Genomic DNA, 15334 nt, shown 5'->3' on the forward strand with positions numbered 1-15334 from the left:
CTGCTCTTTAGATTCCAGACTTAACAGCCCCTACAATCCATAAGCCACTTCTTCGAAATAAACTTTTTTTTACATGCCCCCACACATCCCCTACCCCACCCCCACCCATATTCTACTGGTTTTGTTTCTCTGGAAAACCCTGACTACTACAACATGATAAATGTCATGGCAGAAGTATGAACACACAAGGTAAACAACCTGTGAGGTTAGGGAAGGTTCCACAGAGGTCATACAGTTGGGCTGAGCTTTGAAGCTATGACACCAGGCAGAGAAGGGAGCATGGTAAGGGGCTATAATGACATGCAGGTTAGAAGAACCAGGATGGTCAGAAGTCCATAGGTTTGAGAAATCATAAAGTATTCAGGAAAATGCCAAGTATTTCTCCAGGTACAGTGGAGAACTCCAGGTACACATAGGAAATGGTCAGAAGCTGTCTTCATGAGTCATGCTCTGTTCAGGGGGTGATGGGAAGCACCAGGGAGTTTTAAGTAACAGAGACACAAGATCTGAATTATATTTTAGTAAGTTTTTTTTTAAGTAGGCTCCACACCCAGTATGGAGCCCAGTGCAGAACTTGAACTCACAACCCTGATATCAAGACCCGAGCTGAGATCAAGAGTCGGACTGCTTATTCCAACTGAGCCACCCAAGCACTCCAGGGAAAATTACTTTTGTAAGGCAAAGTATGGGAGACAGATAATACCAGTCTTATATTTCTGCTGTCTCTTTTTATGGAAAGGCAGTAAGTGTTACAGAAACTCAAGTAAATTCTATCTTTAATTAATATTTATCGTTGCAATTATAAAGAACACATGTTAGCTGAGGGAGCTGAATGAGTTAATAACACTCCATTTAGTGGTTGGTAAATCAAAATTCCATCTAGCAAGCTGAGTCTTCACTCTCCACAACCACAGAAATCTGGAGATTTTCCAAATGTTCCACCCACCCATAAAGATAAAAAGGTACGCAAAAAGCAAGGTAACAATCTAACAACACATGGTTTATAAAACTAAACTGTTCAGAAAGCAAAGTTCTCCAGCTAATAATCTAGCACTTTGGGTCCTTTCTTGGTACCTGGTAGAGATACCAAGAATCATAATACTAGCCTGACCCTTCTGTATGCTGTCTACCCCTTAAACATATTCAATGCCTCCCCTTACCAGAACCTTGTTTCAACAAAGCAATATTCAGAAAACATCAAAAGTGCTAGACTGCCAGCAAGTTATCTAACCAGTAGTAGAAACCCAAATGTGCTTCTTTGTGCTACCCTCCCCACACTCAATCCCAGCTAAGAAAATGCATCCTAATTGTTAAAACAGAGTTACCACAGCAACAAAATGAACAGTTAAAAAGCAATGAACTTAATCAATGCAAGTCATTGTTGGAAAGATTATCCCTTGAGACAAATCTCTCACTGCTAAGATTATTGCTATTTATCTGAAGTGTTTTCTGAAAAGGTAAGAATGACTGACTGAGGGCTTCAAATCAATGAGGTAGGGTTTTTTTTTTCTTTCAATGAGCTAAAGCTCCCAGTAGACCTAAGCTACACTTTTAATCATGACATTAATCGATAACAATTACACCCAAGAGAATGCCAATATAGGTTTTCCAGGCAATCACATAGGGTTTAAAGTGCTATACTTGCAGAAGTAGTCAATATTATGTATTGTAAAACAGAATTTAGGTTGATGTCTTCCTAGTTCCCTAGAGCAGAATTTTGGTGCTCCAGACCCAGAAATGTTAGCCTAATGTTTCTCAAACATTAATGTACTTATGAATCACCTGGGGATCTTGCTAAAATTGCAGATTCTGATTCAGTTGGTCTAGGGTGGGGCCTGAGATCTACATTTTTACAAGTGCCCAGGTGATGTCCACGCTGAGGGTCAGCAGACTGCACCTGAGGTAGCAAGATGTCAGCGCACATTACTGTCCCATCAGGAGAAAGGGCACACAAAAGGCATGCATGCTGGTGGAAAGATGCTTACAAAAGAAGGATTTCACCGTTAGAGAGATTCTACTTCTAGAATTGCCACGTCAAACTGCCCTCCTTGGAAAAGGACTTGAGAAAAATGGCAACACTAAACGTACCCTGAGGAGTAGCATTTTCCAAATGTATCCCAAGGAACCCCAGTTATCAAGGATATTAATAGGTGATGCCAGAAATATAAGACACTAAAAGGAGATTCAAGAGTCACATAACTGAGTTAACCAAACATTAAGTAATAATGGCTAACATCTGTTAAGCACTTCTCCATGCCAGGCGTTGTTCTAAATCTGTGATACGGAATAACTCATTTAATCTTCATGGCAACTTTACGAGGTCGAAACTGTATAATCATCCCCATTTCACAGATGCAGAGAAAGCAGCAAGGAAGCTAAGGAAGCTAAGAGTCACAAGGCTGGTGAGTGGTGGAGCCTCCAGAGCCCTGCCCCCGCTCTCTGCAACAGGAGCACACTTCAGTGTTGATGGGAAGCGTAAATCACCACAAGGGGAGACAAGGATTTGTAAGTTACCAATAAAGGGGGACATGCAATGGAGAGGAGAGAGGAAAATTTAAAAGTTAGGGCAAGATAGGAAATGAGAGCAAGCTGGAGAAAGGAAAAATTAGAAAATGAAAGTAATGTTTGGAGAAAAAAACAGATTTATAAGAGTGTACTATGAAAACAGAGGCATCACCCACTCAGACTTTGATGTCTGAATGAAGACAAATCTGCTTGGCAAATAAACCCCCAGGAGGGAAAGCAGGTCAAGTGGTGGATCTCACCAACCACAGGAGGACTTGAACAGTTTACTTGCACCAAATACATGAAAAAGCACTCAAAGACAACAGAGTCATGATTATTCTTATACTAATTACCTAATTTACAGATTATCTGTGTCCCCTGCTGGGTCTCTTTCTTCTTCCTACAGGATTGTTTGGATATTTTCCTTCTAATTAGCAACTTTGTAAGACTGAGTAGGGAGAAGAGAAGACTATTAAATGGGGGGGGGGTTGTTGATTTTTGTTTGTTTGCTTGTGGAGTATGTTGCTCTTATTTTGGGATCTAGCATTAGGGTTGGGAGAGGGCACAGGATATGCAACTAATATTGAAAGTGCATTCTTTGTAGTCCTAGATTTCAAGGAACCCTCTCTCCCTGGACTTCATGTTGCTAGACCCAGTCTGAATTATGTAGTCTGAGCTAGAAAACAGCCGGGGCATTATGCAGAGTATACCTCAGGTCAGGCAGAACTATAAACAAAGTAGTTGTTTGGTTAGATGAGCACTGGGACACAGTTCAGATTGTTCAGACAAGCATTAAAACAAAAACTGACCTCGGAAACTTCTGACATTCACTGATCCCTAGTGCAATCTACATACAGAGATGCTCGCGGAAAATTCTAGCACTAGCTTAAGGACAAGAAAAACCTTGGTTGGAGACAAGGAACTCTGCCTTTCGGCATCCAGAAATGATCTGATGTGTAAATGTATTTACAAGTACAGAAATGAAGCTAATTCTTTCAAATGAAACAAGGGGGGGTCCCTTGGCCTCCAAGACTGACAGGTGTCCCCCAACAACTGTACTTAACTCTTCACCATCACCTCACCCTCGCTAGCTCTAGCTCTGCCGCCTGATTTGTGCTAGGCACCTCCGTGTGCAGGGTTCTAAGGTGAAGCAACCTAATGTTGTTATGCCGGTACCTCAACCTACATTTACAAACTTTTCAAATATTTTAATTTTATCTAAATGTTTTCCATCAGCATGTTCCTTTTTACAGAAATCCTTTATTGTTCCAAGACACAAATCATATCCCTTTGAATTCCAGATGAAAACATTTTAGGCCTATTTATGATTGTATTTCAATAGACATGTATACACATGTAAAGCAGCTTCACTGCTATTTAAAAATACACTTCAATAGGTCTCATTGTGTTGATATTAGCAAGGCACTTAAGAAAATGCTCCCAGGTGGCAGGCACCTGCTCCGGCTTTGAAACACCAACCTCAAAACCTATAGTCAAGCACCAAAATGGGGAAGAGCAACAAACTATATATTTCAGCACCTAGCAGTTTTGGCAGCTCATTTGGAACTGGTTATTGCCAGCTGGGCATTTTGCCATTTCCTTGAGGCAAAATTAAAGTGGAAGATGCAAGGGTTTTATTGTAATTTTCCACCACATATTTATATCATTATGGGTTTTGTGCTGCTCTAGTCCCCACACAGTCTCACTGAATATCTTCTTATTATGTCACTGAAATTTGAAGCAAATATAGGATGATGCAGTGAAAACAAGTGGGCACTGTGTATAGTAAATGATTGCTGAAGATAACACTATGCCTATCAGAATGGGCTACATAATTTGCAGGCCCTGTGCAAGATGAAAATGTGGGGCCCTATGTTCAAAAGGCAGAAGAAAATTTCCATTAAAGGTACTAAAATACCAAGATTTTCCCTTTCCTCTGCAGTTTCTCTCTCAACCTGCCATGGTAGTGTTTATTTGCAAGTCTGTGTTGTGATCCCTCAGGCACAGGGTTACCAGCAGAGTGAGTGTAGACCTGGGGTACCAACCCGTATTTGCCCCTAAGTGCACACAAACTGCCCCCCACACACCATTGGGTACTGAGTCTCCTTTCCCTCCAGCTGCAAACCAATGTTCTGCACACCTACTGGGAGAGGGGAAATCAAGTCAGGGATGTCCCTTCCCCAAGACACACCATCCAACCCATCCCCAGGAGCACCCAAAATCTCTGTGAAAGGATGCATCAGGCACCTAAATTGGGATAGGTGAGAAGTTCACCCATTGAGGCACCATTGTGACACTTCGGGATGGGGACAACTGCATCAATGTCCAGTTCTGAAATGTCCTGGGCTCTTGTTCTAGAACCCACCCCATCCCCACCAGGTACTGTAGGCAGCAGCAGTTGTGGGACAGGAGTGTGAAGGAAGAGGCCAGGTCCTTGAGGTCCTAGGAGGTGGGGGAGCAAGCAGGGGAAAGAATGGAAAGGCTCCATTATCCCATCAGACTTTACTTACAAAACACAAATTCAAACATAAAACTAAGGATTTCAAGACAGCAAAGCCACAGCATTAAAACCTTAATTGAATGCTCTGGTCACAGACCCACGAAGCCAGCCCTGATTCATAAAAAAACAAAAAAACAAAACAACAAAACATAAAAACCCCCAAGACCTGTGGGTCTGTGCTTACTTCTGCAGCATATATACTAAAATTGGACAAGAGACATTAGCGTGAGCTCCACACAAGGATGACACGCAAATTCATTATGTGTTCCATATTTTTATTTTATAGAACTAAATAAAAACACACACAGGAGTACACACAAAATTGGGAAAATCTGAGTAAAACGGGGGAACAGTGGATTGCATCAAGTCAGTACCCTAGTTGTAATATTATACCACAGTTTTGCAAAATGTTACCACTGGGAGAAACCATGTAAACTATATAGGAATTTTTCTGTATTATTTCTTACAATCATATATTGTAATTATCTCAATTTTAAAGGGTCCAAGGCCTATTAAATGGAAAAAAAAATGGCATACAGGCCATCATTACCAAAACTACCTATACCTGGATATATTCAGAACATTAAATTGAATATAATTTGACTTTGATATGATATAAAAGAACAATTCTTTAAATAACTAGGTCGAATACACAATCTGTAATCAGCATGTTAACCATGCTGTACACTACCAAGAGGAATGTGCTCAGCTGTATTTCTTGCTAAAACTTCTCTTACCTACTTAAGATAAAATGAAAACACAATCTAGAAACTACAAAAAATACTCTAGAAACCAAAGTGGTCTTTGCAAAAGCATGCCTTTATTCACAGAAGGGGGATAAGTGTGTATTAAGTAGCGCAAAATCAACTTTAAAATGTGAAGTTATGCACCCAGAAAGTTGGCTTGGGTACCCTTTACAACTGAAAGTACATATTTGATGCTGGTACAGTTACTTAATTTTTATATACATAAGACAAAACATCTTGCCTGTCAAATACTAAAAAAACACAAAAGTATAATAGGGAAAATCTGAATTCTCCAGACTGAGTTCCCAAGGACCTGAGCCAAGTGAGAATTCTTTGTTGCTTTTTAAGACTGTGTATGTGAGCAAATGCCCACAGGGGGATCAGTCTTGTCACAGTCCTGGGGGAAAGGGTGTGGCCGTGTCTGTGGAGCCTCAGAGGTAAAGACTGCTCAAAGGGCACCTAATTCTACTTGAACTGCATTAAGTAAAATAATAGAAGACACGCCCTCAACACCACAGAGCTGAACACAGAAAATACTCTACAGACATTAGCAATTCATATCAACTGTGGCAGCCTGTTCCCATTCTGACCTCTTAAGTGCTTAGCACCAACTCAATATAAAATATGCATCCCATTACTATTTCTTGCTCAGACAGACAGCATTCATAGCCAAGATAAACCCACCTTTGGTTCAAGCCAGGACTTTACAGAGACCTGAAGAACTGATTAAACAAAGCAAGAGGTTTGGGATCCAAATTAATTTTGCTGCTGCTAACTCTGTACCTCTGGGTAAAACACTGAGCTGTTCATTAGTAAAATGGAATTTGAATTTCAAAGATAAATGAATATTCATTCACTTTGGGGAATTACATACTAAGGCATTCAAAAAAATTTTTGTTGAATGAAAGACTGAATTAATGAATGGATTTGTACAGACTTTCCTCCAACCTGGCTTTATTCTCTTCACTAGCTAAATTCCCTTTCAGCTTTATTTCAGAGTTAAAATATCGAAGGAGAAGGGAAGGAACCACAAATAAAACAGCACTTTGCTCGTGACCTCGCTTGACTGTATCGTGCTGAACCGCGACATAATTCATCACTGTCAGCACCAGTCAGATGTGGCTAGGCGGGCAATCCAAGTCAGCGTTTGCCAGGTGTGGCAAATTACCCAGTCTTCATCTAGCCAAGCTTTGAGCCCGGCAGTCTAACAAAAAGCACTTAAGAAACCTCCCGAGGCAGGAGAGCAGCGTTGGCTGCCTATCAATGTCTCCTCGCTCATGGTTCTCTTGTTATGTTCTGGCCGTCTCAGGTTCCTATGGATTCCCAGCTTCCTGACTGGGCCAGTGTACTGAGGGACTGGGCTTCTCCTGTCCCATCCTGGGCCTTCACATCCCAACCAGCTTACCCCTAATGTCTGCATGCGCCCCAACCACAGTCTGCACACCTGACTTTGATACACTTTCTCAAAGGGATATTCAAAACCCTCCCTCCTTGGTGTAGGCTTGGATCCCAGGCTGGCAGGCCGCCCTCTCAGCGATTCCCTGCCGCCTCCGTTGCTGGCACCAACACAAATACATCTTTGTATCTACTTGCCACAAAACCCTTGACTCTGTTCTATTCCATCACTGATTCCTTAGCACTCAAAACTAAGCCAATTATATTTCATGAAATTTAATGAACTACAGTGCAAAAATATTAATGACCAAGCAAAATACAGGTTAAGAACCTGAATTGTGTGATTGTATAAGTAGTGGAAAGGATGGCTTAATATTTAAATAAGCACTAATCTAAAAGAAGATGACAAAACATGTAGTTGAACATAGATGAACAATGCAAAGTGTTTTGTGTTGTTTCTTAAAAACTAGTTTTCTAAAATGTGTCATTCAAATCAATGGCCACTCTAACTCCCCTGCTCTTCTTCCAAGCTCGACTTCAGAGGTTTCTTACCACCTTTAAAGCCAAAAAGCTACTAAAAATGTGCATCAAATAACCTTTTAATCATCAAAGAAAAATTACCACAGTCAACTGCACAGTCCTATAACAGTAAATAATTAATCACGACATGGCAAAACTACCATTAGAAGTATCTAAATTATTTAAGCTAAATCAAACATATGGTAATCAGCTATTTCTTTCCAATCCACTAGAAGATCATAGTTAACAAGGATACCATTGAGAGTCTCATGATTTATATTCTTCCAACATCTTTTCACCTCTCCATTCCAGACCTTCAGTTTCAAAATGTCCCTAGAAGGAAACTGTTGCAAGCAAGAGGTTAAACATAACAATGAGAGGAAAATCCAAGTACACAATACAAGCCTTTGGCATAAACTAAGGTCTGAATATGAAAAGAGAAAATGTGGGGAAATTTATTGATAACAACCTAACCATTAATCCAAGTTGTACTCAATTGGAAAGCCTGGAACCATTTACAGAACTATGCAATGGAGCATTCACTAAGAATTTAACCTAATGCATCATGTAACATCCACCTATCTGGAGAGTTTCCTGTCTCAGGGTTCTTCCCAGACCATTAACAATGTATGCACTTTAAAAGTCTTTAAAGTGGACACCTAGTCCACTGACCACTCCCACTGTACTTCTCATACAGCACAATTCCAGACCCCATTTTTATTTCCAGGTAAACTAAAGAAATTATAAAAGCTCTTATGTCTACCAGTTTCAACGTGGTGCCAGTGTTCTACACAATAATAATACTCATTTCTCCATTAACGTAAAAAAAATATTTCTACCTTCAATGTAGGTACAGGCAAAGGGAAGAATTTAATGAATGGAACACAGCCAAGTCAGTCGTTAATCAAAACTTCCCTTGGAAGATTTTCATTAGCAGTTCATAGAAAGCAGCACAGAGAGAAAGGCAGAGATCCTGCCTGAGCTACCACCACAGCCTACTAAAAAACAAAAACAAACAAACAAACAAAAAAACCACAAAAAAAAAACAAACTAACCATATGCCACAAGAGAACCATAGTGGTATGGAATTGATTTTCATTCTTTTTCTTTTTAAATACGGTTTACTGTTGGTTCCATCTATTGTTATGAAACTTGTGAAACATAATGACAGAAAAATTGTTAGCCATGAGCACATTTAAATAATCTGGAAAGTTACTCGATTTTTAAACTCTCATCATTCACTGTCCAACACGTAAACTTCTTTCATTATCTACTATAATTGCTTGGATGATTTCTTTTTCTATTAAATATATATCCACAACCAAATCATTAATAACCCTGCACAAGTTTCCATTTACTCTGACTCTTCCTTGCGTTAAAAAAGTTGGTTAGGGATCCTTTAGCTTTGCTAACAGTTTTATCTTTCAGTGGAGTGTAAAAGCTGTTGCTATGAACTGAATGTTTGTGTCCCCACCCCCCACCCCCAAAATTCATATGTTAAAACTCAAATCCCCAGCGTAAGAGATGAGGCTTTTGGGAGGTGATTAGGTCATGAGGGTGGAGGCTTCATGGTAGAATTGGTGCCCTTAGAGGAGAGATAAGAGAGCTTGCCCTTGCTTGCTCTCGTCTTGCAAGACAACAAGATGGCCGTCTGCAAACCAGGAAGTGAGCTCTCACCAGACACCGGATCTGTTGCCACTTTGATTACGGATTTGCCAGCCTCCAGAACAGTGAAACATAAATGTCTGTTGTTTAGGCCACCCACTCCATGGTAATCTGTTATAGCAACCAGAACTATGACCGTTGTCATTCAGGATATCATGTCCTCAATAAAGTAAATAATCTATTTCATGTAATGCTATGATTATTCAAAATGGTCTCCACATATTGAAATGCCCCCAAAGTCCTGGCAGGCCAAGAGATCATGTTTTCTCTATTGCTACTTCCAGTATAAAATAAATGTAAACTACCTGTGACCTACTAGGCTTCAAAAATTAATCAATTTAACCACATTCAGATAAAAAAGACATTTTAAGGACTGGAGGCTTCAAATAATTTTTCTAAACATACATTTACATACCCTACTTTTATGCTAGCTGGGTGTGTGGTATGTGTGGTGTGTGTGTGTGTGTTTTAAGAATGAGCCTATATCTCTTAGAAACAGCTTGGAAAATGTGTTTTCTTTCAAGTTTACATACCTGACATCTGTGAAATTTTAAACTAAATGTTCTTCACAAAAACTATAGAGTAGGGCTCATTCTAAATCAAAATAAAGTCATGTTATGTAAGAAGAAGTCCAGAGTAAACAAATATAGTTAGCCTTTGAATAATGCCTTCTCTCAACGAAGCTAAAGCACAAAAATGAGTGGCAAACTGATGCATTTCAACCCTTGAAAAAATTAAATTCCAGAAATGTTCAGTTAGGGTCCACTTCTTCTCTGAGGAGAACTCTGAAGACAGAACTACAGACTGTTTTCCACTAACATACCACGAGGAGAAAGGATGAGTGTAGTAAGATTGCAGGGGAAAGATATTTGTTTTTATTTAACAAACACATACCATTCACTATATTCTAGGCTATTTAAAGTATTTTACAAACATCAACTCAATAAATCCTCATAATAACTGTATAAGTGGTACAGTTATATAATTCCCATTTTACAGATGAGAATACAGAGGGACAGGGAGATGGAATAATGTGCCTGAGACCACTTGGCTAGTAAACTGCTTGACTCAACATTTGAGCCCACGCTCTAAGACTTCAGAGCCCATGCTCTTAATAACTCCCTTACTCTGCTTCTCCTGGCCACTGCCTCCTTACTTCTACTCAAAAATTCCACCCAAAAATCCAGTAAGGAAGAAAAGACAACATCTTTCTTACAGAGGAAAGTAGATGTGTATAGCTTTGGAGATTTTTCCTTTTTAGTAAAAGGCAACATAAGTATTTTTCATTGAAAAAAAAATGGACTTCCAAACACAAATGACAAAAACAGCAGGAAAGGAAATTCTATTTTCAAGTTTCTGGATGGTTATCATAAACAACAAAGAGAGAAAAACAAATTAAAGTTTTCAAAAATGGCATTTGACAGTATCTCCTCTCCCTTGCTGCCCGCGACAAGTTGCCTGCACTAAGGCCGGTGACTGTGCAGAGAGCACTGTAAGGTGTGAATAGTGACGATGACCGTGCTTGGGAAGAAAAAAACAGCATATTGTAAGCTAATGTAAATGCACAGTAAGGTCTGAATGTTGTGGAAATAAGCCCAGTCTGCTTCTCAATTCATGAGTTTAGCTGAGATGTCAGAACAGATGACAAACAACAACAAACAGAAACACCATACCACACAATTCTCTCCAATAGTGGGGATAAAGATCCATAGCAGCTTAGTTAATTTGATGCTAATTTACTTCCTTGTTTAAACATTCTAAATATTTGCTATCTACTAAATATTCATGTATTATGTTTTACCTTGAGGGTTTTATTCTCCAAGGAATTAATTTATAAGCACCTGTAGTATAAAGTACTTTCTTCAAAATAACAGCAAAAACTTTTATTTGAAGACTTAATATCAAGTAATTGGTCAACATATGGAACTGGAGATGAACTCAATCTTCTTGGCATTTAAAATTTCAAATACTGAGATAGATATTTCATTTGAAATAAATACTTCATTTTATTTCAAAATAAAATAAAAATTTTATCTGTTCTCCAATACAATTATTTTTGTTTGGTTTTAGTAGAAATGAAAACCTAATGGTAGACCTTTTTTTCTCACAGTACCAGACATAGATTATTTACCAAAAATTGACTTATTCAATCTGCTTCTTTTGAACATAAACATTTTTGAAGGATCTGCTTTATTTCTGTGTAAAGTTTCATAAGTAATATTAATTTACTCAAAATTAAATAATAAGTTTTTTTTAAAAAAGATTTTATTTATTATTTATTTGACAGAGAGAGACAGACAGCGAGAGAGGGAACACAAGCAGGGGGAGTGGGAGAGGAAGAAGCAGGCTCCTAGTGGAGGAGCCCAATGTGGGGCTCGATCCCAGGACTCCGGGATCACGCCCTGAGCCGAAGGCAGACGCCCAACGACTCCGCCACCCAGGCACCCCAAATAATAAGTTTTATACGATAATTATATTAGATGTGGTGATAGACTATTAGCACAAATCCAATGACCAAAGAAAAAAATGATAAAGCAAATCTACCAATATATCAAACTTGCAAATAAGGAATATTCTATTAAGGAAAGAGGGTAGCGTACACTGTATTCTTCAAAAGTCAATGTCATAAAACACAAAGAAAGGCTATGGGAATGTCCATGTTAAAGGAGGGTAAAAACATAAGCCTACCAAATGCAATACCTGATCCTAGGCTGGCTCCTGTGAGAGGGGGAAAAGGCTCTAAGGGAAGTTACTGAATCCGTTGATAAAAATCTAATACAAATGATAAAGTATTTATCCATGATAAATTTACTGAGGCTGATAATTACACTCTAGTTGTATAAAAGAGTGCCCTGCTCTTGGGAAATACACACTACAGTGGATGGATGCAAAGGTTCCTGGTAGGTAACACATTCAAATGGTTCAGGCGGGAAAAAGCATGAGAATGAGGGGAAGACAAATGGGGTAAAATTACTTAGGTAAACCTGGGTAAAAGCCAGAAGACTGATCTTTGTATTATTTTCAGTTTGTAAATTCTCTGTGAATTTAAAATAGTTTCCAAATAAAAAGTAAAAAAGGGGGGGGGGCAACAATGAAAAACTATTGGCCTGAACCTCAAGTATGAATTAAACCCATGGACTGAGCTCACTCTTTACAGCACACAGAAACAGAGTCCCTGAAACTTGCCTTCAAGGTACTGATGTTGTAGACTATAACAGACATTTGAGTCTCAAAAGACCTTGGTCCACATGGAGTGCCAGTTACTTTTAAAACTGAGGTCTCCCAAAAGGCATTCCTAAATACACTCGTTTCTCAGCCACTATAAACTCACAATGTCCACAATGAGAAGATGAGGAACATTCATCCACATTAAACACAATAGTTGTAGGATCACAAAGCCACCCCAGATCAGCCCTGGAAATAAGGTTCATCCACACCACCACGGCTACAATGCTAGTAATCTGACTCGGTGAATATTTACTTAGTGCCTACTGTGTATAGGCAATGGACTATATGCTAGGAAGAGAAAATGAATAAGCTTTGGCATTAATCTTAAGGAACTTACAATCTAAGGAGAAAAAAGACATGTGATTCTGTAATTACAATATCATCTATGAAATGTTGCTATCATACAGGTGTATATGGAGTGTTCTGAGAAGGTCTCAGTGAATAGGTGAGCCTCACTCACAGTTTTTTGATAAACATTTACACTGTGTCAGGGAAAGGAACTTTAAGGATGAGTAAGTGCTTCCCCAACTGACAGGAAAAGAAGTGAGAAAGGAATTCCAGGTGAAAGCAGTTAATAAGACATAAGACAAAAGCATGGAATCACGAAGTGTAAGCTGTTTTCATTGAATAGTACAATCAGAATGGCTGGGAGCACAGCATCTCCTGGGGTGTGGATAATGGGGGAGATAAACCCAAAGAGAACCAGATCCTGAATGGCCTTGTATAACATGCTAAGAAACTACAAAGTAATCCTATGGAGGGAATGGTAGAATATTTGCAGCAGGAAAATTTAAGTGATGAAATTTTTGTTTTAGAAAGACAATTCTGGTTGAAATGTCAAGAATGTATTACCAAAAGACAGGAGTCAGGAAGACAAGTTCACTTGTCATTGCAACAGTCTTCAAGTGTTGTGATCAGAGCTTGAACGGAGACAACGTCCATGAGGAAAGAGATGTTTACGGAAGTAGAGTAAGCAGAGCTTAGCAACAAGATGATTGTGTACAAAATGATACGGTGGGGATGGGAGTCATGAATAGCGATTGAGCTTAAAATGCCAGTGTAGTATGCTTAGAGACGTTCGATACAGAATTTAGGATTATGGTAAATACACCAAAGTTCAGAAGAGAATTTAGGGTAAATGTAAAGATGCTAGGGTCATACCGACGATGATTAAATACAAGATAGACTTCTTACACAGTACTTGTATATGGGTTAGATACCCAGTGACCACAGTTCAACCAACATGCAATACACAAAGTGTGTTCACTGCGGTGCTCAGGTACCGGATGTTTTGCTATACCCTGATTATTATACTAGCACCAATTTTCTACTATACCTGAATAAGACGGTGACTTTCAAGTGCGGATACAGTTCAAGTTAAGTTCTCATTCTATTCACTCTTGCCTACACATTGAACTATAAAATTAAACAGAGGACTTCATTTTAAAAGGAGGCATAATCATGGGCACACTAGAGCCTTTATAGCCATTTAGCACTTATAAAGCAACACAAAGAAAAAAGGTTCATAAGCTCATTCTTGAACGCCAATTCTTCAACCCTTCTTTTAAAAATTACTGATGAAAAAATATTAAAACAAACCATGGTTCAAATAATGCAAACTTCTGATTTCAACACAGCAATGCCAAGTGATTCGGGATGAAGCAATGAGCCTTCTCCACGTGGAAGGCCTGCAGATCTCATGTGAGAGCATGTGTGCGTGCACAACCCCCCCACACCCAACCTCCTCAAACACAGACTTCATAGTCATAGCAGCCTTTTAAACATGTTGCGTTTATCCCCCACAGTGACCATCAGTGTCATGCAATCATCTATCCTCTCACAGAAATGGTGACACCTATAATAGTAACTCCACATAGCAACCAGGTTTTACAACTAACTCCACGAACCAACTTATTCTCTATACGATTTTTTCTCTTTTTAAATTTCATGATTAATGTACTACCCGGATCTTCAATGTTTTTGGAGTCCCAGGTCACGACAGAAAGCAATCTGTTTTTCTTGTACAATCTTTTGAATAAATAATACCCCGTCATCTGACTGCAAGTATTCATTACACATGAGCTATAGAAAATAATCGGTCACAGATCAAGTTTAGTAGCTTCAAAACAAATGACATAGGTATGATTTATACAAAATTCTTCAAGTGGTTTGCCAGAAATGGTCAGAATTTTGTCCTATGCACATTATACAATCTTCTTTTTCATTTTGTGACTATTTCTCTTGGGTCAATATTCACTTTCTGCCTTTCTAACTCAGCAAATAAAGGCTCAAATTCAAAATGGTTTTGCCATTGGTCTAGCATGTTAATACAGCAATAATTATTTTAGTGCTTCAATCTGGTCAAAAGATGACCTTATGATGAAGCTTCTGTAAGAGAAACAGCATTGTTTATAAATAAAAGTCATGCAGAGAGAGCCTTAGCTTCCAAAGCAAAAAAAACAATCACTATGTTTGCAGGCAGTTAATGTTCTGCCCTTTACTTTAGGTACATAATATCTACATTTTCATCAACATTTTTTAAAATGTTGCTCTAAGTACAGAATCCTGGGTTTTGTTCATGCATATCTGGAAACTATTCTGTTTAGGGAATATCCCACAAGCAGCTAGGATGCAAAAAGGACATTCTTTACGGATTCTTGCTACTAAGAAAATACTCCCACAGTTCTTGGTTCAGTCCCACCACTGTCTTAAAAGGGCAACTAACTAAAGAAGAACTAGAAATTTCTGTGAAGAAGCAAGATATCTATACAAATCC

At 38.9% G+C, this 15334-nt stretch overlaps 1 protein-coding gene and 1 pseudogene across 6 annotated transcripts in view; one reads left to right on the forward strand and one right to left on the reverse strand.

The window, feature by feature from the left end:
• PRKD1 (protein kinase D1) overlaps window positions 1-15334 on the reverse strand; it is a 310715-nt gene that overhangs the window by 200741 nt on the left and 94640 nt on the right. The window lies entirely within an intron of this gene.
• LOC117797335 lies at window positions 5182-5282 on the forward strand (annotated as a pseudogene).

Source organism: Ailuropoda melanoleuca, chromosome 20, assembly GCF_002007445.2.
Source record: "Ailuropoda melanoleuca isolate Jingjing chromosome 20, ASM200744v2, whole genome shotgun sequence".
NCBI classification, from domain to species: Eukaryota; Metazoa; Chordata; class Mammalia; order Carnivora; family Ursidae; genus Ailuropoda; species Ailuropoda melanoleuca.